At 44.2% G+C, this 26,865-nt stretch overlaps 1 protein-coding gene across 8 annotated transcripts in view; it reads right to left on the reverse strand.

Annotated features, from left to right (window-relative positions):
• The window catches only part of CEP63 (centrosomal protein 63), a 180,874-nt gene that overhangs the window by 106,250 nt on the left and 47,759 nt on the right, over window positions 1-26,865 (reverse strand). For 3 of the 8 annotated variants that reach the window (XR_008891004.1, XM_056564398.1, XM_056564391.1), the window contains exon 1: window positions 15,777-15,912. The exons of 1 other annotated variant lie outside the window; for it this stretch is intronic. The gene's annotated coding sequence lies outside the window, so the exon portion shown is untranslated. Of the gene's footprint in view, window positions 1-15,776; window positions 15,992-26,865 lie in introns of those variants that run through there. 4 more of the 8 variants (XM_056564393.1, XM_056564392.1, XM_056564395.1 and 1 more) reach the window with 4 other exon arrangements.

Genomic DNA, 26,865 nt, shown 5'->3' on the forward strand with positions numbered 1-26,865 from the left:
TGTCCACAAGACGTTTTCCCAGAAGGATTTTGGCTTACTCAAGTTCATTTTGGCAAAATGTAGTCTTGCTTTTTTTATGTCTCTGTGTCAGCAGTGGGGTCCTCCTGGGTCTCCTGCTATAGTATTTCATTTCATTTAAATGTCGACGGATAGTTCTCTCTGACACTGATGCTCCCTGAGCCTGCAGGACAGCTTGAATATCTTTGGAACTTGTTTGGGGCTGCTTATTCACCATCCGGACTATCCTGCGTTGACACCTTTCATCATCATTTTTCTCTTCTGTCCACGTAGCTACAGTACCATGAGTTGCAAACTTCTTGATAATGTTGCGCACTGTGGACAAAGGCAAATCTAGATCTCTGGAGATGGACTTGTCCATGCTTAGTGTGACACACACAGACACGCAAAGTGAACTTCTCTCCTTTTTATCTGCTTTCAGGTGTGATTTTTATATTGCCCACACCTGTTACTTGCCCCAGGTGAGTTTAATGAAGCATCATATGCTTGAAACAATCTTATTTATCCACAATTTTGAAAGAGTACCAATAATTTTGTCCAGCCCATTTTTGGAGTTTGATGTGACATTATGTCCAATTAGCTTTTTTTCCTCCCTTTTTTGGTTTAGTTTCAATACACACAAAGGGAATAAAGGGGTGTAGAGCAAAACACGTGTTACTGCAATCCTTTTCTGTGAGAAATACTTCCTATTCTTGAAATATTTCAGGGGTGCCAACATTTACGGCCATGACTGTATGTAGTGACACCGACATGGTTAGCTCACAACATTAGAGGGGTACTAAGACTGCAGACACAAAAGAAATTGCAGACATCCAAATATCTGGTAGTATGGGAGGCAGGCTCAGCACCCAACGTGTGTCACAACCATGCCCCTAGCAAACCAACGTGGCACACTTGGAAGGGGGAACAGAGAGTGCTGCAGTTGCTGTGAAAAGCCATGGAACCTGCAGGAAATGCCTACACCCCATCTCCTAATGGTGTAAAACACCAGGACTGCTGTCGCAGATGCAGAGATGAAGGATGCATGTGGGGCAGGAAACATGCAGACACAGGCTGATGTACCGGTATAAAAGGTCAAAGGAACCCACAGAGACACACTTTGTGGAACTTCACATGGAAAGCTGGCTATCTGGCGTAGGGAGCATGGCCACACCGGGTGCCGCATGCAGAACCACACACAAAGTGGGTTATTAGTCTTCAGCCGTGAGAGCGGCAGGCATGTAGAGAGAGACCTGGTAAAGTAGGGAACCCTGCAAACTAGTATGTGGAGCTTTGTATATGGCACACAGAGCAACATGGGGTGATTCACTCGGAACTACACCCTGGCAGTGGGTAACCTCAACTTCCGTCCATGGTGTGAAGTGCATGGTGGATGACTCAACGTATCAATAAACCATACAGATAACCGTCTGGCTGACTGGTAAAAGATTCCTGAATGTACAGGATCCCTCTATCAAACCTTCCCACAAGAAGTGGGGTACTGTAGTGAAATGATTGAGCGGGCAACCTGGTGGTGTAGGAGACCCAGCAGACCAACGGCGGCAGAAACCGTGCAGACAACGGTCTGCTAAACCAGTACACCTCAAGGCGCTGGCGAAAAGGGGACGACAGCCAGATATGCAAACACTGTACCCCCCTGTCGCATGTGGGAGGGAGGGGAGGCCTAAGAGCCATTGATAGCATCCCCGCCACTCTGGGAGATCGGGGGAGGCAGAATAGCCATGGATTGTATCCCCGTCACCCTGTATAGGGTCCATAGGACACATATGAACACTTCATCGGACCCCTCGCACAGCAGAGGAAACGGAACTCCAGTCGCAGATGCCTCAGCCGCGTGATGAATGACAGGCGGCGGAGGAACCCCGCAGACCACTGTCTGGCTTTCTGGTATGGGTCCATAGTACACAACAGGTCACTCCATCAGACACCTCGCACTAGTAGCGGGGTGCCGGAATCCAGCCGCGAAAGCGGCAGCTGTGAGATGAGTGACAGACGAGACTACTGTCTGGCATATTGATATCAGGTCCAGTCCCATGCAGGGACACTTCCATGGAGACCTCTCACTGAACGTGTGGATCCGAAGCACTAGCCGTGAATGCGGCAGCCTGTGGGAGGAGGGACGACAATGATGGGTGACTAGCAGAAAGACAGAAGAGGAACTGCCAAAGTGTCCATCAGGAATGCAAATGCCCTTGCAAGGGCATTCGGCCAGTGCCATTCACAGTAGGGGGGGGGGGGGGGTAGGTTGCTGGAATTCAGCCGAAGGCACAACAGACACAGTATGGCACCCAGCGATAGGGGAGAACAGTCACTGGCTGTATCCCCAGAATTTCTGAGGGATCGTGACTCTCCAGCAACAACTCGCCATGGCGGTCTGCATAAACTTCCCTGACAGAGTGAGAACCCATCAGAAAATAGGTATACTGGAGGCATACTGTATCTGACTCAAGGTAATTTGCCAAATCAGGTCCCTTATGAGGTGGTGGAAGCAAAGTAGGCGGCCCCCATATACAGTCCCTAGAAAAGAAGCCTAGCAGATATTTTTTTTTTCCCAAAATATTTTTTATTAACAAAGTTTTTTTTCTTTCATACAAAACAACAGGGCACTTGTGGATCAAGTGTACATAGTCCAAGATGTGGAAATGTGATATCTGATGACGAACAGGTATATACGTAGGTCTGTCCAACACATCATTACATACTACAGAATCACACAAATGACTTGAGAACAAGAACAAAAATCAACAGTTAATAGCAAAACCGGTACCTCTCATTAGTGTGCACTCTTCAGGTGTCAAAGTCTCAATTTGCTGGTTAGATGTTATGCATTTATACAAAAAGGACATAATCTGCAAAGTTTTATAGTAATGGTCTTATGCAAATATAGAGCAGAGGGGATATATAAAATCATTCACTTAAAGGAGACGAGGATTTAGAAAAGTTCCCTAGAGATAAGGTCAAATATCCCTACAGTTCGAGGAGGAGGACCAGCCTTCCCATCTTTTAAGGAAAAGCTTGTAAGTACCCGAGCCCCTCGCTATTATTTTTTCAAACGAGTATGAAGTATTTATTTTACTGATTAACATGTCAATCAAAGGCACAGTCGCGGATTTCCAGTTACTAACTATAGCTATTTTTGCTAGAATGCAAATTATACAAAAAATATCTCTATTGTGGCGTGGGAGTGAATGCAAGCGCAAAAAAAGTAAGACTGAATAGGCGTTCCAAGGTATTTGTCTGCGTAACAAGTCAGTTAAGAGACGTTTACACGAGGCCCAGAAAGGTCTGATCAAAGGGCATGACCATAGTATGTGGTAAAGGGTACCCCTGCACCCACAACCCCGCCAACAACAAGACGACACATCCGGATATATTCTGGATAACCTGTCAGGCGTATAATACCACCTAAGGATAGTCTTAAGCCCTGATTCCACATGTGTAGTGCACTGAAGTGCCTTATGCATTGTCTTAAAGGCGTGTTGCCACTCTTCACAAGAAAAGGAGAGATCAAGGTCCCTCTCCCACATTCTCATAGGGTATGATTTAGTGAACGTCTTAGTGAGTGATAAATTAGTATAAATCGGCTTCAAACCCCTTAAGGGGGAAGATTGTTGTGTAAGTAATAAACTATCAGTGATTTTCTTGGAGGGCAACAAGCCTTGAAGGAAATGACGGACTCTTAAATATTTGTAAAACTCTTGTTTGGGTAAGTCATATTTCTCTTGTATATACTGGAACGTATTTAAGGTGGAGGATGTGTAAAGATCCCTAACATGAGATATTCCTTTAAGTAGCCAAAGTCTCAAATCTAAATCTGGGATTATAGCTTGTATCAATGTGAGTGGGAGGTCTCCTTTGTTCGAGGGTCTAGGGGTAGCAGAGTGTGTTACATAGTACACTCACACATCATAGGATGCTTTGACAAGAGGGTTGCACATTTTAGGCAAAGTCACGTTCCAAAAAGGTGCATACAAGAGATCCCTAACTGAGAACGGGTGTGTCGATTCATTCTCAATCGACACCCACGGGATATCTTCCCGGTAGTGCCACCAATGCTTCGTCATGGTCACCAACGTGGCAGTATAGTAATGTCTAATATCTGGAGATCCCAGACCACCTGCATATTTAGTTTTGGACAGTATGTTCGTGGACAACCTAGGTCTGCCACCCGCCCAGATAAAGTGAGAAAGAATAGTTTGAGCTCTACGGAAAAAGGAAGCAGGAAGGGAAATAGGTAAATTATGAAAGAGGTAAAGTAGCCTCGGCAATAGAAACATCTTAAAGGTAGCCACTCTGCCCACCAAGGAAACATCTGATTTAGACAGCCGTTTTACTTCGACTCTCAAGGAGGACAACAAAGGTTCATAATTTTCGCTATAGAGTGTTTTATGTGGGAAGGATAAGTGGATTCCTAAATATTCAAGGTGTCTATTTTGCCAATCAAATTTATATTGGGCTTTAAGAGAAGTTTGCAGGGTGGTGTCGATATTTATAGGGAGGGCTTGAGTTTTTACTTCATTTAGCTGATAATAGGAGAGTTTACCAAATAATGATATATTATCCATTACCGCTGGTAATGAGATTGAGGGGTTGGATAGCATGAGGATAACATCATCCGCATATAGGGATATGATGTGCTCCTTCCTCCCTATAGTGACGCCCGCAATACGCCCATCTTGACGTATAGCTTGAGCCAGCGGCTCCATCGACAAAATATAAATGAGAGGGGACAGCGGGCAACCCTGGCGTGATCCATTTGTGATTGAAAATGGGTCCCATAACGAGCCATTCGCCAGTACCCTCGCCGTCGGATTAGAATACAAAGAAGATAAGGCTGAGATTATCCCCCCTGCAAAGCCCATACATTCCAGGACCGAGAAGACGAATGACCACCGAAGGCGATCAAACGCCTTCTCAGCGTCCAATGCCATAACCAAAGCTGAACTCCCAGTTCGCTCAAGATGATGGAACACATTGAGAAGACGTCTCGTGTTGTCAGAGGTCTGCCGTCCAGCAACAAAACCTGACTGATCGAGATTAATTAACGACGGTAAAATCAGCGACATTCTAGAGGCCAACAGCTTTGCGTATATTTTAATGTCCTGATTCAATAAAGAAATTGGCCTAAAATTTTTGGGTGTGTCGGGGGGGCTTTCCCGGTTTCGGAAGTGTGACAATAGTAGCTTGTAAGTTTTCAACCGGTAATGTCCCCGCCAGGGTTGCCGCTTGGCAAAATGCACGTAAATGGGGTATTAGAGTGTCTTTAAACATTTTATAGTAAGAAGTGACAAAGCCATCGGGCCCAGGTGCCTTTCCAGCAGGAAGTGACCGTATAACCTCTGACACCTCCTCATCGGTGATGTCCCTATTTAAATCTAACAGCTGGGACGGAGAGAGGAGCGGAAGGTTAAGCCCCACAAGGTAATCATGCACAAGAGAGTTGAGGTTATCAGGGGGAGAAATATGGTGATTTAGATTATATAAATCGGAATAAAATTGTTGAAAGCCTTCAGCAATATCGTCAGGAGTGTACAGCTTAGTGTTGTGATGTGGATGTATTAAATATGGGATGCGCGATTTTAGTTGGCGCTTTTTTAAACGGTTGGCTAAAAGTTTACCCGCCTTATTATTTTGGGAATAGTACCTAGCTTGAAGTTTCCTATGGGATTTCTCATAAGAGGAGAGCATGATACAGCGTAAATCCCTCCTCAGGGAGGCTACTTTAGAGGCGTTCTCAGCTGAGGGGAAAGTTTTATTAACGTTTTCGGCTATTTTTAAAGACTGTAGTAACTCATTTACGTGTTTCTCCCTTTCTCTTTTTAGGATAGCACCATATTTTATACAACACCCCCGTATTACCGCCTTGTGACAGTTCCAAACCACAATGGGGTCGGAGATTGAACTGGCATTAAGGCTAAAATATTCCGTGATGTCCTGTTGTAGTCGTTTAGCATAGTGGGGGTGGGACCATAAAAAGGGGTTGCTTCTCCATGTGTAAGCTGGCAGAGAGGAAGCTCTATCCGACAACTGCAGGGTCACAGCTGCATAGTCCAACCATGTAATTTGTTCTATGGAGGACCTGCCTGAGGAGGACAGTAAAGATCTGTCCAGCAAAAACAAGTCTATACGGGAATAGGAGTTGTGCACTCCTGAGTGAAAAGTAAAATTCTTCTCCGTATCATGCTGTATCCTCCATATGTCGTACAGATCTTCCTCTAGTAGTAGAGAAGAAAGGATAGCAGAGCTGTAGCGAGAGGAAGAGGTGCTGTCCAGAGAAACCTCCACTATAGTATTAAAATCCCCACAGATAAGTAAAGATCCCCAAGGAGATCCGCGAACTTTGTTAAGTAGGCGCTTTAAAAAGCGGAGTTGCCCCTTATTAGGAGCATACACCGACACAATAGTAAATTGAGAAGCATTGATGGTACACCGCAAGATAACATACCTTCCGTTTTCATCAGCAGTAAAATCTTTCAGCGAGAAAGCGACTGTATTTTTGATGGCGATGGCTACCCCCCTGGATTTTGTGCTGTAATGGGAATGGTAAATGTCAGAGAATGCAGGGTGATGTAATCTATCTACGTCTTTAGACAATAAATGAGTTTCTTGTATACATAAAATATCACACTTCAGAGACTGTGCCTCCTTCCATAAATGAGCTTGCCTATGCGGAGCGTTTAACCCATTTGCATTAAGACTAGCAATAGTTATCACCATTTGTAAAAATTGCATATGCAGTGACAATAAGTCGTAAAATATGAATCAGAAGGGGACAGAACGCACCTCCCAGCCAGCGTGCGTCTGCCGTTGTTATGCAGATCATGTACCTGAGACTTGCAAACATAAAGGTACCAATAGAATAGACAAACAACAATCAACACCAACAACAATAAAAACATGAACAAGGACAATAGGGAAAAGGACACCGTATCCCCTAAGGGGGTGTCCACAAGTAGGTGGGGGTCAGAGTCCACACTGAAACCAGAGACCGCGGGCACACGTCCAGAACCCGCCATGAAATCGCACAGATGGAAAAATCACCAGCATAGCGTTCATGAAGTAGACCAATCTGTAGCACTCCTAGGGAGACAAGTAGGTTTAGAAGGTCCAGCAACAGAAGGCAGAGGAATGTTCCATTTTTTCAATAAAGCAGTTCCTTCCTCTAATGATCGCACCAGGTGAGAAGTATCATTGCGTCTCACAATTAAACGTACAGGGAATCCCCACCGATATACAATTTTTGCAGATCGCAAGGCAGTAGTTATTGGTAGCAATGTCCTGCGGGCCTGTAGGGTAACGGCTGATAAGTCAGCGTACACAGAAATATGATGATATGGAGCAGGCAAGCCATTGTTGCGCCTAGCAAATTCCATAAACTTTTCCTTAATGTTGTAAAAATATATCCGTGCTAGTACATCCCGTGGGACAGAGTCATTCAGGTGTTTCGGGCGTGGAACCCTGTGCGCTCTGTCCACCTCCAGATCTTGCAGGGAGCTAGCGGGAAGGGTGGCTTGCAGGATGGATTTAACATATGCAGGTATCTCGGCTGGAGGTATTGATTCAGATATGCCTCTTAGTTTCACGTTATTCCTCCTGCTTCTGTCCTCCAAATCCGCCACTTTAGCTTTCAAGAATGTTATCTCATCATCCATAGAATTATGGGAATCAATCAGGTCATTATGTGAGTCCGCAAACTCGCTGAATTTAGTTTCAATGTGATCGATACGTCCCCCTAGTTCATGCACAGTGGCTTGCAAAGGGTTAACCATTTTTTGCATGTCTTGTAGGAATGAGCTGCGCAGCAGGAGCAGCATATTTTTCATGGCTGTATCAGTTAGAGATTTGTCCCCCACCTGTAAAGCTGCCAGTGGGTCACATCCCTCTGTTATGTCCTCCAGTGTTGTGCCAATGGGTCTTACCTCCTGGTCAGAGACCGGGGTGGAGAGCCGGCTCCTCTGTTTGGTAGAGCTGCCAGAAGGGGATGCAGGAGGGAGACTCTGAGCCGCTCCGGGTGAGTCGCTAGTGCTGCGGGGTGAAGATGGAGCCTCCGCTGCTGTCCCCCGTTTGCTGGAGGGGTCAGGCTGGCGGGTGTTCGGCTGCCTGCCCACCGAAGGTGAGTGAAGCTCCGAGTCAGACAGGGTGCGGCGCCGATTAGCCGGGCTGCTGGACTCATCCCTCCTGCTGCGCGGGCCTCGTCATCCTCTCGGCGGTGTGGCGCAGGCACGGTCGGCGCCATCTTGGGTCCGGGCCTCGCGCGGCTGGAAGCTAAAGCGCGCCAGAGATCCGTGCCGGGTAGGTTTCTTGCGGCGCCCGGGCATAGTGGTAGGGTCCAACGGTATTTCTGTCGGATTACAGCTGTTTTAAGGCTGGCGATTTGCTATTAATTCGGCGCTAGACGGGATCTGTTGCGGAGCTCACTCAGCGTGCGACCATCCGCTCTGGCTGCCAGGCCACGCCCCCGCCTAGCAGATATTAAGTTAAATAAAGCTCGACTTAAATTGTTGTTATCCATATTGACAGCATCAAAATGTGTAATAGCTCAATGGTGGAAATCCCCTAGAGCTCCCCCTATGTCGAGTCTCCTGGACAAGATTAGGGATATACATAGAATGGAGCACATGTCAGCCATAATTGATAATACCTCACATCTTTTTGATAAAATATGGAGGCCATGGGACCTCACTGATAACGCTTAACTTCTAGACCTCTTTTTCTTCCCCTTGGGGAAGCTCTCGTGCACGGCCGTGCAGGCTTCTAATATCTTTACTGCTCTTACTCCTTATTCTTTTTTCTTTTGTCTCTTTCTTGTTTTTGTTATTATTTGGCTTAGATTTTTCCTATATTTTTTTTTCTATTTTTCTGTTATGCTTTAAGTATACTAACCACACAGTAGACCAATGTTATACAAGTACCGATTTTGCAAGTGCCTACTACTGATATATGCATCTTCATGTATTTGAATTTAATCGACAGTGATGCAACATTGTTATGTATGTCATATCCCTTTTGTTTATGTTGTTTTAATTTTACCCCTGTATTTTATACTTGAATATCTCTTGCTTTTCACTTTGTATGGAAAAAATGTGAAAAAGTTTATAAATAAACAGTTTGAAAAAAAAAAAAAAAAGCTGATAAGAACAGATATTACAGGCTTGTAATAGCTATTGGATGTCAAGAGGGACCCCACAAGAAGAAATTAAAATACAATTCAATTAATTACCACAGGAGGGTGCCAAGAAACACCAAATTGTCAAAATGACTAGAAGCACTTTTTTGTGTGTGTGTGTGTGTGTGTGTGTATGTGTGTCTGTGATTGTACTGAACATGGCAGGAAGGAAGCATGGGGAGCAAGGTGCTCAGCGCTGTAAGTGGCAACATGAACCCTTAAGGGAGAGGGGCTAGGACGCCCACACCATGAGCAGAACGCAGGTGGGCAGCCTTAGGAGCACTGACGGCTCAGAGCAGCGCGCTATAGAAGCGCCTGGTAAGCAGCCGCACAGCTCAGAGGCCAGGAGAGTGGGGCTGCAGGAAGGGCTCCCGTCGGGCTGCACTTAGGGAGGCCAGCAGTACCGCTCTATGGAGTGCCGCCGACCTGCGCATTGATGGAGGGGCGGCGCTAGGCGCCGCTGGAGGTGCACAGAATGACAGCCACGGGTAAGTACCCGCCGATCATAAGACCGACTAGTACAGCACGCACACCTGGAGAGGAGGTGCTGCCTGGCCTCCCGGTTCGCACACTGGCTGAGAAGGGTGGAGCCACCCGCCACCATTACCCCCTGAACTCCCTCCAGTTGAATACCGCCGCCGCAGTGGTGGGAAATGAAAGATAAGACAGCTGGCGGAGCAAAGGAACAGCAAGGCTGTTCTGAGGTGAGCGGGGAAGGAAACATCTGCGGAGGGAGCCACTGCAAAGGGCCAGCGGCTGTCCTCCACAACAGAGTATGTAGAGAACACGACCCCCCAGGAGACCCCAAGCGAGCCCCACACATAGGCGCTGCCAATAAAGGACAGAGTCCATATTTTAAAGAGGAAGTGGGGGGGTACATACTCACCTGCTGGCGCCATCCTCTATACTCACCTCAGGTGTCTTCAACCAGCTTATGGCCATGCTGCATCATACCATTGAAAGATAGGGGGCGGGCAGAAACAGTGGGGGACCCGGGGTACAACCTCCAGGCGCTGGCCATTAGCAATAAGGGGTTTAAGGCCCATATTCTTATATTCCGTGCCCCTTCGTCGCATATGGGGAAACAGGTAGCACCATGCTCCTGAACCCCCACCTGAAAAGGGAAACAAAAGGGAGGAAAAAAAGCTAACTTACTAGAAAATAATTATATAAGACCAGGACTGGGGAGCTCCCAGACCTGTGTCTTACCTCCTACTGACACTAGCTAAAACTGATTACCTCACTTCCAGATGGTGGGTATATCCTGCCAGGGAGGAGCTGACTTTATTTTCCTAGTGTCTCCTAGTGGCAAGCGCATGTACCCATCAGTATCTGTGTCCCCCGATGAAGAGCGACTGAGAAAGTTTTTTATTTTTGCAGCCCGAGCACAGGGAAAGTGAAAAGTGTTGTGCCGCAGTTCTCTTTTAAGGGTAGGGTCACACCGCAGAGTATTTGACACATGCAAATATGCTGCAAACTCACATCAGACCTCCAATGAGTTTTGGTGAGTGAAATACACACCTTTTTTTTGTTCAGCAGCGTATTTGATATTGGGTATCGTTGCGGATATTGGCCCTGATTTACTAAGAGTGGAGTTTTCTTTGTGGGTTTTGGTTCCCCACAGATGTTTTTCCAAGATATTTGGTAATGCTTCCCAATGTTTTTTTTTTTTTTTCCAACTGCTCTGATCTGTGGGGTTTTCCAGAGATCAAATCCACCACATTTTCTGTAGATACATTAGTAAATATGTTGGTATTTTTTTGGGAAGTGTCGGGAACATGCCCCCTTTTCAGGTTTTATTGAGTAAAATTGGTTGGTTGGGTTTTTGAATTTTTTGGCGCAAATTTTGGCACAGACACAATTTGTGGAGCAATGCACCAAATTCTGGCACACGACCCAACAAAACAGGTCGGGTTTACAATAGTACATCAGGGCCATAAAGTGCCATAGATTTTGCTGCCACTGACATCCGCAGCGTAATTTCAAAGTAAAAATACGCTGCGGACGTGCTACATGTGACCCTGCCCTGAATGTATGCTGTGGTATACCCATAGACTTCCATTATGCCAACATAGTCAAAAGCATGTCACCACTAATAAGCGTCTGGGTATATTGCCCAGGGAAGAAATAGACCTCTACTCTGATATCTTATTTTGATCTTATTTTATTCTATCGAACTCAATACTTACTCTGATATTTATCTCGATATTTACTCGTGTATTCATCTATTTATTTATCCACCCATTAAACTGTACCTAACTTGTCTTGCTCTCTATGATATTTTAAGTTTTCTTTCTTTTTCCTTACTCTATTTCTTGATTCTCTTTCTTTGTCTGTGCTAATGCTTTATACTCTGCTTGCGTAACTATCTGAAATGGTAGATGTTTACTACGTTATAATGTCTCAATATTTCGTCTCCTGTAGCATCATCTTGGACTTTATATTATGCGGTTTAGAAAAGTTGTGCACACACCACTTTTCTGTACCACCAAAAAATTGGAAAAATCTACACAAGGTGCATAATGGGGAGCCTTAACACATAACGTTTATTTACTTGCACTAAAAACAGGGGTTTCCTTAATTAAAATAGTGCTCAAAGTATTACCATAACCATAAAAGAATTCAAACAGTCCTCCAGGACCCCACAATCTCAAAGGTTATGAAAAGGGGATTCAAATTCTGAAGCACTGTATTCCTATATTACCATAATATTTGCATATAAATGGTCTATTGAAGCTAGCTGCGGTATATGTAAGCCAGCTAATATAAACAAAGTACATTGATCCCTCAACTTACAATGGCCTCAACATACAATAGTTTCAACATACAAGGGTCTTTTCTGGACTATTGTAACTTGAAACCAGACTCAACATACAATGCTACAGACAGTCCAGATCTGTGAAATGTGAATTCCTGTCTCGTAGCGCCCCCTACAGTACAGGATGGTATTACATGTTCTGTACTACTCTTTACCTGTGCCAGAGTTAGCTGCTCCTTTGGACACCAGGTAACTGTGGCTCCATGTTCCTTTTTTAGGACATTGTGTACTGTACAGGAACCTGAAGAAGCTCCTGTCCTCTACATAGACAATGATTTACAGCTCCCAGCAGCTCTTTCTTACTTTTATATGTAAGGACTTGCTTTATTTGTATTAGTTATGTGCTTATTTTTCTTTAATCCCCATTTTTCCTATTTTTGGATGACATTTTGGTGGCTTCAGATAGTGCTGGGCGGTATGACTAAAAATGCATATCAGGGTATTTTTGTAAGAAGTTATGGCGGTTCCAAGGTATTTAACGGTATCCAACTTCCCCCCCACCCGTACTGGGAAACTAATCATATGTGACTTGCGGGCGCTGCTTTGCTTCTCTAACCACCTTCCCCCAATGAATTATCAACCGCAGCGCTGTCCCCACATTGCGGAACTAATCATTTGTGACCCGTGAGCGCTGCTCCCCCCGTCCTCCTGTGAGCCGGCTCCATACATGACAGTGCGCTCAGCCTATCATGTCATGTAAGAAGCCTAAGGATAGGGGATAAGTTTGAGATCGCGGGGGGGTCCGACCGCTGGGGCCCCCTGCGATCTCCCGTACGGAGCCCCGACAGCCCGCGGGAAGGGGGCGTGTCGACCTCCGCACGAAGCGGCGGCCGACACGCCCCCTCAATACAACTCTATGGCAGAACCGAAGCGCTGCCTTCGGCAATCTCCGGCTCTGTCATAGAGATGTATTGAGGGGGCGTGTCGGCCGCCGCTTCGTAGGGATTGATTGCACCAGGTCTCACTTCTGAGACCTGATGCGATCATAAGTTATTAACCAGGGGAGCGGGCGGCATGGTCCGCAACCCTGCGATGTAGATTGTGTGCATCTTTGTTTTATTTTCATTTTCAAATACCCCGCCCCTGAAAGGCCCAGACCATATGTATAGAAGCGCTGCAGGGGGGACAAGATCTATAGGTAGCGCAGCGGGGGGCAATATACATAGCTAGCGCAGGGGGGGGGGGGGCCAGACATACATTATCACATTATCAGCAGTATGATGCGCTGCTGATCGTATACTTCACAGATGCGCTGCGAGGGACATATGTATGCGCTTGCTGGGGTGGGGCAGATGTAAGCGCTACTAGGGGCAAAATATATAGGTAGCGCAACAGGGGGGGGCAATATACATAGCTAGAGCTGCGGGGGGCAATATACATAGCGCTATATGTCTGCCCCCCCCCACTGCGCTAGCTATGTATATTGCCCCCCGCTGTGCTACCTATAGATCTTGCCCCCCTGCAGCCACCAGTGTAGTGCAACATTACAATCTTCGCTAATGACTTTAAAAACCCTGCTGGGAGCCCTGGATGGCCCCTCGGTGCCAGCCATTCAGGGCTCCCGGCGGGGCATTTGAAAATGAAAGTAAAACACACAGACACAATCTACATCGCAGGGTTGCAGAGCATGCCGCCCGCTCCCCTGGTTAATAACTTCTGATCGCATCGGTTCTCAGAAGTGAATCCCTCAGCCCCTGTACTACTACCACCAACATGTAACAGACTTGGTTCTATGACGGGGGTAATAGTACAATCACTAATCTAGCCTCCCAGCCGCCTGCAGACTCCCACAGCAAGGGAACTACTACTCCCATAATGAAAAGAAGTATGCTCTATGATGGGAGTAGTAGTAGTCCCGGCTGCAGGAGTCTGTAGACGGCTGATACTTACGGATAAAAAAACTCATGCAAACGGATGCCACTAAATTGCATCCATTAATAGAATGGTCAGTTTAGGAGGCAATAATGGACAAAAACTAGACGGGGGACAACAGCCATGTGAACGTAGCCTAAGTATACAATGCTGAAAGAAAATGCAAATATACGAAAGGGGAATGGAGTAGTGACGCCTAATTCCCTAGTGTACTCAGGTCCCATCAGGTTGTTGCTGACTGTTATGGCGTGCGCCGTTTATCTAACTCTGAGTCCGGCGGAGCGAAACCTGCTACTGCAGGGAGCGTGTATCGTGGCCCGCTCAGTGCCGGAGAGGCCACACATCTGACGTCATGACTCAGCGTTATATAAACGGCGCATGCCATAACCGTCAGCAACAACCTGATGGGACCTTATTTTCACCGGCCACTAGGTAATTAGGAGTCACTACTCCATTACCCTTTCATATATTTGCATTTTCTTTCAGCATTGTATACTTACACAGTAAATCTGTAATATCTTATGCTTAAAGGGGTAGTCCAGTGCTGAAAAACGTATCCCCTATGCTCCTGTACGGGGCCCCGGCTCGCCGGCCAGATAGCGGGTGTCGACCACCGCACGAAGCGGCGGCTGACCCGCCCCCTCTATACATCACTCCGGCTCTGCCACAGAGTTGTATTGAGGGGCGTATCAGCCGCCACTTTGCGCGGTGGTCAACACACCCCCTTCCTGCGGGCTGCCGGGGCCCCTTACAGCAGATCGTGGGGGACCCCAGCGATCTGAAACTTATCCCCTATCCTTAGGATAGGAGATACGTTTTTCAGCACTGGATATCTCCTTTAAGTACTCTAGTAGGGGGGGGGATTGTATCATCGACCACCTACAATAGCACCCACCACATATTCGCCACCCTGATGACCTCACCTATTAAAGGGGTGACAGAAATGCGTTGGTGGCGATTTAGTGGTGTTATATTGTGTACTTTGTTTATATTAGCTGGCTTACATAAACCGCAGCTAGCTTCAATAGACCATTTATATGCAAATATTATGATAATTTGATTTGAATCCCCTTTTCATAACCTTTGAGATTGTGGGGTCCTGGAGGACTGTTTGAATTCTTTTTTGGTTACGGTAACACTTTGAGCACTATTTTAAATAAGGAAACCCCGTTTTTTAGTGCAAGCAAATAAACATTATGTGTTAAGGCTTCCCATTATGCACTTTGTGTAGATTTTCCTTTGGCGAGTACCATAACGTGGGCTACATGTGGCCCATACCCTGTGCACATGTATATCTTTTGTTTCCACCAAAAAATTGTAAATATAGATAAGAAAAATTTCCCCATAGAAATGTATTAAAGTCATATGGTGTGGTATAACTCTAAGCCTGTATGTTTCAAACGTGGACTGCCGTCTTTTATTTTTTTAATATATATATATATATATATATGATTTTAAATTCAATACATATACAGATGTCGCTAAATGTACACATTAAAAGCCTATGCAACAAGTAGTACTTGTTTTGGTAAATATGTTTATGGTATACGTTAGATGTATATATGTGTGATATAGGTGTGAATGCAACCCCATGAGCCCCTGCAATTCCCAGTCATTGACTTGTGCCCATGCTGGGACTACTAGTTCCCCAACAGTGTTTCCCATCCATTGCGCTTCAAGCTGTTGCAAAACTACAACTCCCAGCATGCCCGGACAGCCAAAGGCTGTCCGGGCATGCTGGGAGTTGTAGTTTTGCAACCGCTAGAGGAGCACTGGTTGGGGAACACTGTTTTCCAGTATAATGCCATTTGGTGACCATGCAGCTCCTCTAGTCCATTACACATTGCGACCTCACTATATCACCACACTGTACAGAAGTTATATACAACACACCGCACATACCAAACACCCGCCCCTCAAAACAGTCTTCTCCCACCGCCAGTCACGTCCCGGTAATAACATTGCAGTTCAAAATACCGGAGCAGCTTTCTAAGACGGCGAGAAGATCTACGAAAATGTCCGCGCTCACCACCATTTTGTCGACGACCACTCCAGCTATTTAAGCGCGCTGAGCGCACAACACAATGGCGCCTGCAGGTTAGACTGCTCGATGGAGCACGTGACGCTCTAGTGGTTAGTATCTGCTTGGCGCGCTGAGGAGAAGAGGTACCTGAGAGCGGGAGGGGCGGGGCCTTGTGTACAGTGTGTCACCAACCTGTGGCTGCGCAGTTGGCAGTGCATGATGGGAGTTGTAGTTTTGTAACAGCTGGAGAGCCACAGGTTGGGGAACAGTGCAGGGTCAGCTGTTGAAATAATTATGGGGTCTTATTTTATGGCTGTGTTCATATGGGGCGTTTAACCCTTAGAGGACACAGCGATTTTTCATTTTTGCATTTTCGTTTTTTTAACCTTGCATTTTAATAGTCATAAGGTCTTTACATTTTACCTACAGACCTATAGGAAGGTTTGTTTTATGCGTTACTAATTGCACTTTGTGATATCATAACACGTTTACTACAAAATCTATGGTAAAGCCCCCCCCCAAAAAAAAAAAAAAAAAAAACATAATTTGTGTGGGGAAATTAAAAAATATAACATGCAATTTAAAAATTTTTTGGGGGTTAACATTTTTACAGAGTGTGCTTTATGGTTAAAATAACACATATTTAATGGAGTATTTCAGTATTGGAAAACTTATCCCCTATCCTAAGGATAAGGGATACGTTTCAGATCACAGGGGGTCCGACCAATGGGACCCCCGCGATCTCCCGTACGGGGCCCCGGCTCTCTGGCCAGATAACGCGCGTCGACCACCTTGCAAAGCGGTGGCCGACACACACCCTCAATACAGCACTATGGCAGAGCCGGAGATTGTCGAATGCAGCGCTCCAGATCTCCCATAGAGTTGTTTTGAGGGGGCGTGTTAGTTGCTGCTTTGTGCGGTGTTCGACACTCCCCCTTTCCGGGAACTGCCGGGGCCCCATACGGAAGATCGCGGAGGGGGGGGGGGGGGGGAGGAATAGGATAGGGGATACGTTTTCCAATACTGAACTACTCCTTTAATCTTTAGGGCCTTACGATTACATTGATGCACAATTTAAATAGATTTATATTTTATTTTACTGCTTTTAAAAAAATTATAACTTTTTGTAAGAAAAGGATTAAATTGTCCTCTTCTGACCCCAATAACACTTTTATTTTTCATAAATGTGGCTGTATGAGGGCTAATTTTTTTGAGCTGTGATCTATATTTTTTATCGGTACTATTTTTGTATGGGATTTTTGATCACTTTTTAATAATAATTTTTATTTCTGGTATATGAAGTGACCAAAAATCTGCAATTCTGAAATTTGTTTTTTTTTTTTTTATGTTTATGCCATTTACTGTTCCTTTTCAATAACATTATATTTTAATAGTTCAGATATTTCCACACATGGCGATACCAAATACATTTATTTTTGTGTTCATTATTTTATTTGAAACATGGGAAATGGGAGGAGGATTCAAACTTTAATTAGGGGAGGGACTTAATCACATTTATTAACTTTTAAAAAAAATTATTTTATTCAGCATTTTTTAGTCCCCATAGGGGAGTATTACATGCAATCTTTTGATTGTTAACACTAGTCACTGTTATGCCATAGCATTGTAATGACCAGTGTTAGGCCATGTTCACACGTCGGAATTTCCGAGTGAATTCTGTGGAAATATTCCATTTGAAATGTCCTATTAATTTCAATGGGATTCCACTGCACCGTGTACATTTCAGTGGTGGAAACATCTTTTCTGGAAATCCTGATTTCGGCTCTCGCTAAAACAATGAACATTGCTGTCTATTGAGACATTTTGCACATTTGCCATTGTGTGAACATAGGCCCAGATTTATCAAACTGTGTGAGAGAAAAATATAGGGGAAGATTTATCAAAACCTGTGCAAAGGAGAAGTTGCCCATAGCAACCAATCAGATCACTTCTTTCATTTCGGAGAGGCCTTGTTAAAAATGAAAGAAGCGATCTGATTGGTTGCTATGGGCAACTGGGCAACTTTTCATCTGGACATTTTTTTGAAAAATCACTATGGGGGAGATTTATCAAAACATGTCCAGAGGAAAAGTTGCCCAGTTAGCAAGCAATCAGATTGTTTTTTTGCATTTTTAACAAGGCCTCTCCAAAATGAAAGAAGAGATCTGATTGGTTGCTATGGGAAAATCACTCTATTTTTCTCTCACACAGTTTGATAAATCTGGGCCTTTATTAGCACCCTGCCCCAACATATCCCCAACATATCCCCAACATATCCCCACACCTCTTGTTTGAATAGTTATTGTGTAATATTATGTCTGATACTTGTCTTTGTTTGTACCCCATAATTGTAAGCGCTGCGGAATCTGTAGGCGCTATATAAATAAAATAAATAAAAAATAAATAATCTCAACTGATGGAAATTGTCCATCATCTGGTTTGTGACAGGAGACACTAAGGTCATTGGTTGTCAGACTGGCCTATGGTGCCCCTAGCTGGTGTGATTGTATGATTTATAGGATGCAGACAGGCAGTATTGTCACGGGGGGCGCTGTGGTTGACTTCTTTATGAAGCACTAACACCAACCGTGTGAATTGTTATGTGGCTCAATATTTAGAGATCCTATCTGATAATCTCCCCATGTGAAGGCCCGGGAACACATAGGGGGAGATTTATTAAAAACCTGTGTAAAGGAAGAGTGATGCAGTTGCCTATAGCAACCAATCAGATTGCTTCTTTCATTTCTAAAAAGGCCTTTGAAAAATTAAAGAAGCAACCTGATTTCTATGGACAACTAACCCACTTTTTCCCTACACAGGTTTTTACCAATCTCCGCCATAGAGATTTCACTATCTGTAATGATCAGGATGAAATCTGCCAACTATATGAAAATCTATAGCAAAGTTTTCATGTGTAAACATAGCCTTATTAGGTCCCTTTGTTGGCCACTGACATTCTTGCCCTGTCATTAGGGACAATGTGGTTGGCTGTGTTAATGGTAAATGGCAGAAATAAATGGGACCAGTTCCAATATGGGGGGGAGACATGAAAGTCATGAAGATGTTGTGTTGCTGAGCCCCTTTAATCAGTTGGAATAGGCCCCCCGCCAATAGTTTAAAACCTGTATTTTCACATTACGGAATCTTTACAGATTATTATGTTCGCATTACATATTTCATCTGCTGCTGTGCCAACTGAATGAATAAACAAGATCATCTTTTTGGCCAGAATTAGAATTTCCGCCGCAGTGTGATGGTGCAGAAAAATCCCATTGAAAATAATGGAGGTTGGATCCCTGTGATCGGACACTTATACCTTTTCCTGTGGCTATAGGATATGTTAAAAAATGCGAGAGTATCCCTTTAACTCTTTAATACTTCACATATATAAAACGTGTGTGGCGCTAACAGCATGTATCACCTGTGATGACTGAAGTCTGACCGCCGGAACCTCCAGCAATTTTAAAAACATGTGCCCTTTGGGAATGGAGAGGTAGTGGTCAAGCTCAATCCAAGACAGTCTCATAGCAGTGAATGGAGCAGTAGCTACATAAGCGCAATACCACTTCATTCATAAAGTGGAACTCCGGAATCTCTGTTCTGGAGATTAGTGGGTGTTTTGGAGGTTGGACATTTTTCACCTATTCTGTAGATAGGTGATAAATGCCAATAGGAGGCCAACCTCTTTAGCTGTTTTGTAACATCATATGACTTACTGGTAACATTTTCACCTTTTTCACATTTTGTTATGGTGCTTGTGCTAAAATAAAAAATAAAAGTTTTCCCATCATTCTGCACTCAGTGCAATGCTCCAAGGTTATAACACAACCTTATTTGCCTATAGGCAAAACATTCTTTCCCAACAGTAGATTCAGTTAACTGTGTTGGAAAACAAAGTCAATGTTTTGCCCATAGGCAAATATGGTTGTGTCATGATTACTGGAGACCGACCAACAGTAGATAAGTGTGGTGAGGGTGTGATGCAGGGCAGATGGAATTACCCTAGGGGCAGATGGCATTAACCCCTTGTGTTCATGACACCAGGGCGTGGTTTAACCCCTTAAGGACAAATCCCATTTTGACCTTAAATGGGCACTGTCAGATAAAAAAAACTTTTGATATGTTGTAAAGCATGGAAAACCAATAGGTTTTGCAATTGTTTCATTAGAAAATTTTCAGTATTTCATACTGAAAAAGCCAGTTAAACAACTGCCCCCCTGCCTTCTTGGACACATACTAGTGCATCATGGACACACTTCCTTGATTGACAGCTGTGAGTGCAGGGCTCACAGCTCTGGGAAAAATCCTCCCACTGTCAGCTTGTGTCCCGCTACTGTCAGTGAGGACAAGCTGGGGGTTGTAGTTTTGCTAATGCTAGAGGAGATGTGAGCAGACAGTATACTGAGGGAGGGGGCGGAGACCTGCACAGTGAGGCCACGCCCCCTCCATTTGAGAGGAATTTAGACTAGTGAGCTAAATTGAAAGTGTAATAAAAAAAATAAATAAAGGTGCTAGACACATAAAAATTATATGTACATGGTCAGGATTAGGTACTGAGTGATGAATTAAAAAATGTTTTTTGTTGGATCTGACGGGTACGCTTTAAGGACCAGTCACATTTTATTTTTGCGTTTTCGTTTTTTCCTCCTCGCCTTCTAAAATCCATAACTCTTTTATGTTTCCATCTACAGACCAATATAAGGGTTTTTGTTTTTTTTGCGTGAGCAATTGTACTTTGTAATGAAACCTCTCATTTTACCAAAAAATTCGAGGGTTTCGTATTTACACTGTACACTTTACGGTCAAAATGACATGTGTTCTTTATTCTGTGGATCAATACGATTAAAATGATACGCATGGCTAGATACTTTTCTATTTTTGTACCGCTGAAAAAAACTTTTTGTACAAAATCAGTAATAAAAAATCGCCTTATTTTGACCACCTATAACTTTTTCATTTTTCTTATATGGGGTGGTATGAGTGCTCCTTTTTTTGCGCTGTCATCTGTACTTTCTATTGATACCACATGTGCATATATAAAACTTTTAAGTCACTTTTTATACATTTTTTTGAGAATAAAATGTGACAAAAAGCTGCATCTTTGAACTTTTTTTATTTTTTACCTTTGCGACATTCACTGTACAAGATCATTAACATTATATTTTGATAGTTCGGACATTTACGCACACGGCGATACCAAATATGTTTATAAAAACATTTTATTACGCTTTTTGGGGGTAAAATGGGAAAAAGGGACAATTTTCGTTTTTATGGGGAGGGGATTTTTCACTTTTTTTTTACTTTTACATTTTTCACCTTTTATTTTTTTTTACACTTTTTATGTCCCCATAGGGGACTATCAATAGCAATCAGTTGATTGCTAATACTGAATGCATAGCACTGATCCGGTTTTTCTCTGTTCTGGTCTGCCTCCGGCCACCAATACAGATGATCAGATCCCCGTGGCAGCCCTGCGGGCGATCCGATCATCTATTTTAACATGCGCATTGCCGCAGATGCCGTGATCTGTATTGATCACGGCATCTGAGGGGTTAATGGCGGTCATCCGCGCGATCGTGGATGCTGGGACCTGCAGAGTATGACGCGAGCACCGCTCCGATGTCATACACAGGACGTAATTGTACGTCCTGGTGAGCTAAGTACCGACAGACCAGGACGTACATTTATGTGCATGATCGTTAAGGGGTTAACCACTTCACCACCCGAAGGTAGGCCGCTGGATCCTGGGCTATGCACGGGGGCAAATAATGACTCCAACGCCAAGTTACAGAACAACGGCAGCTTTACTGAGTCAGAAAGATGTAACAGTATATACAGCTTGGCTAGGTCCACGGAGGTGACCAGTGACTTCAGAGACCACAGTGCTTGCTGGGACTTATGGTGGACTTGGGCAATTTGATGCAGTGTCACGCTGACTTGGTATAATTGACTTGGACTGACTTGACTATTACAGACTATGACTGACTTCACCCCTTCTGTAGCTTACCAGGCTTTGATTTGATCTGTGGGGCAATTTATTTGAGAACCCGTGGCTACGTAGTAGACTTTGGCCTCCTCTGGACTCCAGACACACACCTAGGACTTGACCTTGCCGCACTCAGCTGAGCAGGAAAAAAAATTGTGTGCTAGCTCCACCCAGGGTTTTTATGGGGGAGACTCAGGATGGGTTCCATAGGTCACCCTGTAGGTCACATGTCACTGTACCTTCCCTGGTTACAATCACATGACAACAGTTCTTAAAGGTATAACACATTTTATGTACTATACACTATATAACAGGCATAAAAGGGGTCCCTGGATGGAGTCTACTGGACAGGGCAGCTAGGGTCAAGGGTGCAACTCTTGTACTGGACCACCGCATAAGGGTCCATTTTGTTTGGAATGTTACATGATGCCACAAGGTTTACACACCTGGATTTGAGGATTTTCTTCTCTGCAGATCCTCTCAAGCTCTGTCAGATTGGATAGGGATTGTTGGTGGAAGCCATTTTCAGGTGTCTCCAGAGATGTTCGATTGGGTTTAAAGGGGTACTCCGCTGCTCAGTGTTTTGAACAAACTGTTCTGATAGCTGGAGCCTGCAACAGGAGCTCGTGATGTCATAGCTCCGCCCCCATGACTTCACGCCCTGCCCCCCCCCAATGCAAGTCTATGGAAGGGGGCATGTTTGTTCAAGACGCTGAGCAGCAGAGTACCCCTTTAAGTGAGGACTTTAGCTGGGCCACATAAGGGCATTCATAGAGTCGTCCCTAAGCCCCTCTTGTGTTGTCATGGCTGTGAGCTTAGGGTCATTGTCTTGTTGGAAGGTGAACTGTCCACCAAGTCTGAGGTCCAGATCATTCTGGATAAGGTTTTCATTAAGATTATCTTTACTTTGCTCCATTCACTTTTCCCTCAACCCTGATCAGGCTACCATTTCCAGCAAATGAAAAAGACCCCCACAGCATGATGCTGCCCCCACAATGCTTCACTGTATTGGATTTTTGGTCACCTCTCTTACCAAGGCCCTTCTCCCCCAATTACATAGTATGGTGGGGCCTCCAACTCTAGATAGAGTCCTGGTTGTTCTAAACTTCTGGAGGCTACTGTGCTCCTAGAAACTTTCAGTGCAACATAATTTTTTTCAGTCCTCTTCTCCAGATCTGTGCCTCCACACAATCCTGTCTCTGAGCTCTTCAGGCAGTTCCTTCCTGCTCATGGTTTGGTTTTTGCTCTGATATGCATTGTCAGCTGTGAGACCTTATATAGATGGGGCTGTCTTGCCAAATCATATCAGATCAACTGAATTTACCACAGACGACTCCATTCAATAAAAGACAAAGCTTTGCAAAGTTTGCACAGCACCTGTCTCCAGTACGAGACCTAGTGAACTCTGATTCTATGACAGATCGGGAAGCTTTGTCTCCTATTGAATAGGTATATCCAGTGGGGAGAAGATTTAAAATTTATTTCATTTACAAAAAGAACTATCTTGCACAGTTCTGGACAATAGCCCTTTTTAAAATAAAATGAAGGAGACGTTGGAGGTACGCTTTTGCCTTCAATTCCTTCATATTGAATGCCCTGAGTGCAGGAAAACCTAGCTACTCCTCTGACTGAACCTTTCTGCAATTGTGGATTACGGAGCTGATATAACAGATTTACCCAGCTCAGCACCTTAAGCGGCCCTCCGCAGGCTCACATCCACAGCTGTTCCTGCTGCTAAGCTGCGGGGTAAGTAGGATGCGCTTACACTAGCCCGGCTCTGTTGTATTAATTCCCACAGGGTAACTGATAATGTCACTTTTTATGGCTTGCCAAGAGATATTGAAGCATCTAACATTCATATTTGGTGAGGCCATGATTTAGCTGGCACTTACTTCTCTACAGGAGGTTGTTTGAAGCTTAGATCAGCAACAAAACATAAGATTACATGCAATGACAAATGTATTTGGAAAGTATTTTAACCCCCTTGTGCTAATGGTATAGAGGAAATGACTAAAGAATATCAGATTGCTGGTCAGTGTCCAATATGCAAGGAATATGTCTCGTGTTCTCAGTGGTATGACCAGCACTTCCTGACTTTCATCTTATTAACATATATGTATGTGCAGAAGTATGTACACTGATCAGCCATAGTATTAAATCCACCTGCCTATTCCCTTCTTGCTGCAGAGCTCTGATCCATCAATGCATGGACTACACAAGACCTCAGAACATGTCCTGAAGTGTCTGGACCCAACATTACAGTAGGTCTATTACATCCTTCCCATAGTACATCCTGGTGTCATCTCTTCCCCAAGTAAGTGATTCCCAACAAGCCATTCACATGATGTAGAAGAATATGTTATTCAACTGATCAGGCCACCTTCTTCCATTGCCCTAAGGTCCAGTTATGATAATTCTTTGCCTAAAGTATGCACTTTTAGCAGTGAACATGTGTCAGTAGCAGTGCTGTGTAGTCGAAGTCAAGGAAAAAAAAGCAAGTTTAAATGTCCCAATTCACAAAAAGTTATAATTAATGGCTTCTCTACTGTAAGAATAAAGACCAATGCATGCAGTGCCTCACGTAACCGCAAAACGAACACGTTAGGTGACTATATGGCACGCAACGCACAATTAGGAGTGGCAATACATTCCATAGTGTTGTGTTCTGCTGTTACAGGGAACCCATGGTAACCTAGCCTCTCACTGATAAGGGATTAACCTGTTCAGGACGCCGGGCGTATGCATACGCCCTGCATCCCGAGTCCTTAAGGATGTGGGGCGTATGCATACGCCCGCTAGCCGGTTGGGGACCAGACCGGGATGCCTGCTGAAATCATTCAGCAGGCAACCCTGCACATCGCCCAGGGGGGGTCCTGAGACCCCCCCATGTCGGCGATCGCAGAAAATCGCATGGCAACCCCCCATTCTGCCCACCCCTGGATGTCGAGGGGAACATAGAAGATGAAGGCCGGGTACCTGCAAAGAAGATCTTCGCTGGAGACTGCTGGATCCTGGCTCAGGTAGGGAAGCGACGGTGGGAGGGAATTGAAAGTGAAAGTAAAATGATCTTTACTGTGGCAACCACTAGGAAGGCCAAAGTGCAACTCCCAGCATGCCCAGACAGCCAAAGGCTGTCTGGGCATGCTGGGAGTTGTAGTTTTGCAACATCTGGAGGGTCACAGTTTGGAGACCACTGTTACAGTGGTGCCCAAAAGGTAGCCCTCCAGATGTTGCCAAACTACAACTCTCAGCATGCCTGGACTGCCCAGGCATGCTGGGAGTTGTAATTCTGTAACATCTGTCCCTTCAGATTTAGCAATTTTCATGAAATTTTTGAAAATTGCTGCTCTACTATGAAGCCTTCTAATAAAAAAAAAAAATCAAAAATATGTCCATTTTATGATGCCAACATAAAGTGGACATATTGTATTTGTGAAGAAAAATAAAATTTATTGGGAATATCCATTTTCCTTACAAGTAGAGAGCTTCAACGTTAGGAAAATGCAAAGTTTTCAAAATTTTCAGGAAATTGGGGATTTTTCACCAAAAAAGGATGCAAGTAATGCCGAAAATTTACCACCAAAATAAAGTAGAATATGTCACGAAAAAAAAAAAATCTCAGAATCAGAATATTTGGTAAAAGCGTTTTTGCTTTATTAATTTGTAAAGCAACGGTGGTCAGAATTGTGAAAAAGGGCTCAGTCCTTAAGGTGAAAAAGGGCTGCGTCCTTAAGGGGTTAAGTAAATATGTTTTTTGCAGGACCAGAGACACTTGTATAAGTGAAGGGAATGGAGGGTCAATAGTTCAAGACTGAAGCTGTAAACCATTGGAAAAACTGCTGCCATTCAGCTAAGGCTATAAAAACTTGTAAACTCTGATTGTTAGCTTAAACTTTAAATTTGACTATGGGATTCTACTAGGGAAATCATGTTTTATAATAAATGCCCCTTCCTGGATCCTCCCACTTCCCTATCTTCAGCAGCAGATCAGCACACAAAAAGGAGAAGGCAGCAGCTTCTTCCCAACTACCTCTCTCTGCTAGAAGAACTTAGAAGAACTTGGTGGAACAGCTTCCTGGATTCTTATATCCAACAGCTTCTTGGATATAAGTGTTTATAAATACATTTGCATATTAATACAGAGGAGTCGGAGTCAGAAGTACAAAAAACTGCGGAGTCGGAAGTACAAAAAACTGCGGAGTCGGAACATTTATCTACCGTCTCCACAGCCCTGGTCAATAGGGGCTCTGACTGGTCTGTGGCTATTCAGCCCTATACATAGTGAGCTGCGGTGTCCATTATCTTTTTCAGCAATTTGTGCTATAGCAGCTCTACTGTGGGCAGGCTAGCCTTCTCACTGAGCCTTGGGCACCCATGACCCTTTTGCTGATTTGCTTGTTGTCCTTCCTTGGACCATTTATGGTAGTTACTAGCCTCTGCAGAACACCCCACGGGACCGAATGTTTTGGAGATGCTCTGACCAAATCATCACAGTTTGGCCAATATCAACGCAATGCAGATCCTGCCTATTTTCCTTGACATGTGCATTTGTCATGAGATGATATTATAAACAGAGGAGAAATGAAGTGGCGCTTACTCAATCTGTCCATGCACAGATACAAAACTTTATCAGGCATGGACACCAGTGTGTAGTGCTCTTAATGGGGATAGCTTTTTTGCAGCACTCCAATGGAACACAATATTGAAAAATATGCAGTCTCTTTATTAACAAATGCTATAAAAAATAATAACAACTCTATATATATATATATATATATATATGCATAAAAATATACACAGTCTGTATACCTAGGTTGGTATTGTACATGACAAGTAATCAGATTTCACACAGTGTTTATTATTTTTGGATTGCTATTTCATATCTCATTGTGTCATTGCCTGTGTTTATATTCTTCAGGATATACACCTAGTTCTAGCGATCTATTTGTTTTTCATGGTGTATTTTCCTTTTAGGACACTGT

The sequence above is a fragment of the Hyla sarda genome, chromosome 3 (assembly GCF_029499605.1).
Source record: "Hyla sarda isolate aHylSar1 chromosome 3, aHylSar1.hap1, whole genome shotgun sequence".
In the NCBI taxonomy this organism is placed as follows: domain Eukaryota; kingdom Metazoa; phylum Chordata; class Amphibia; order Anura; family Hylidae; genus Hyla; species Hyla sarda.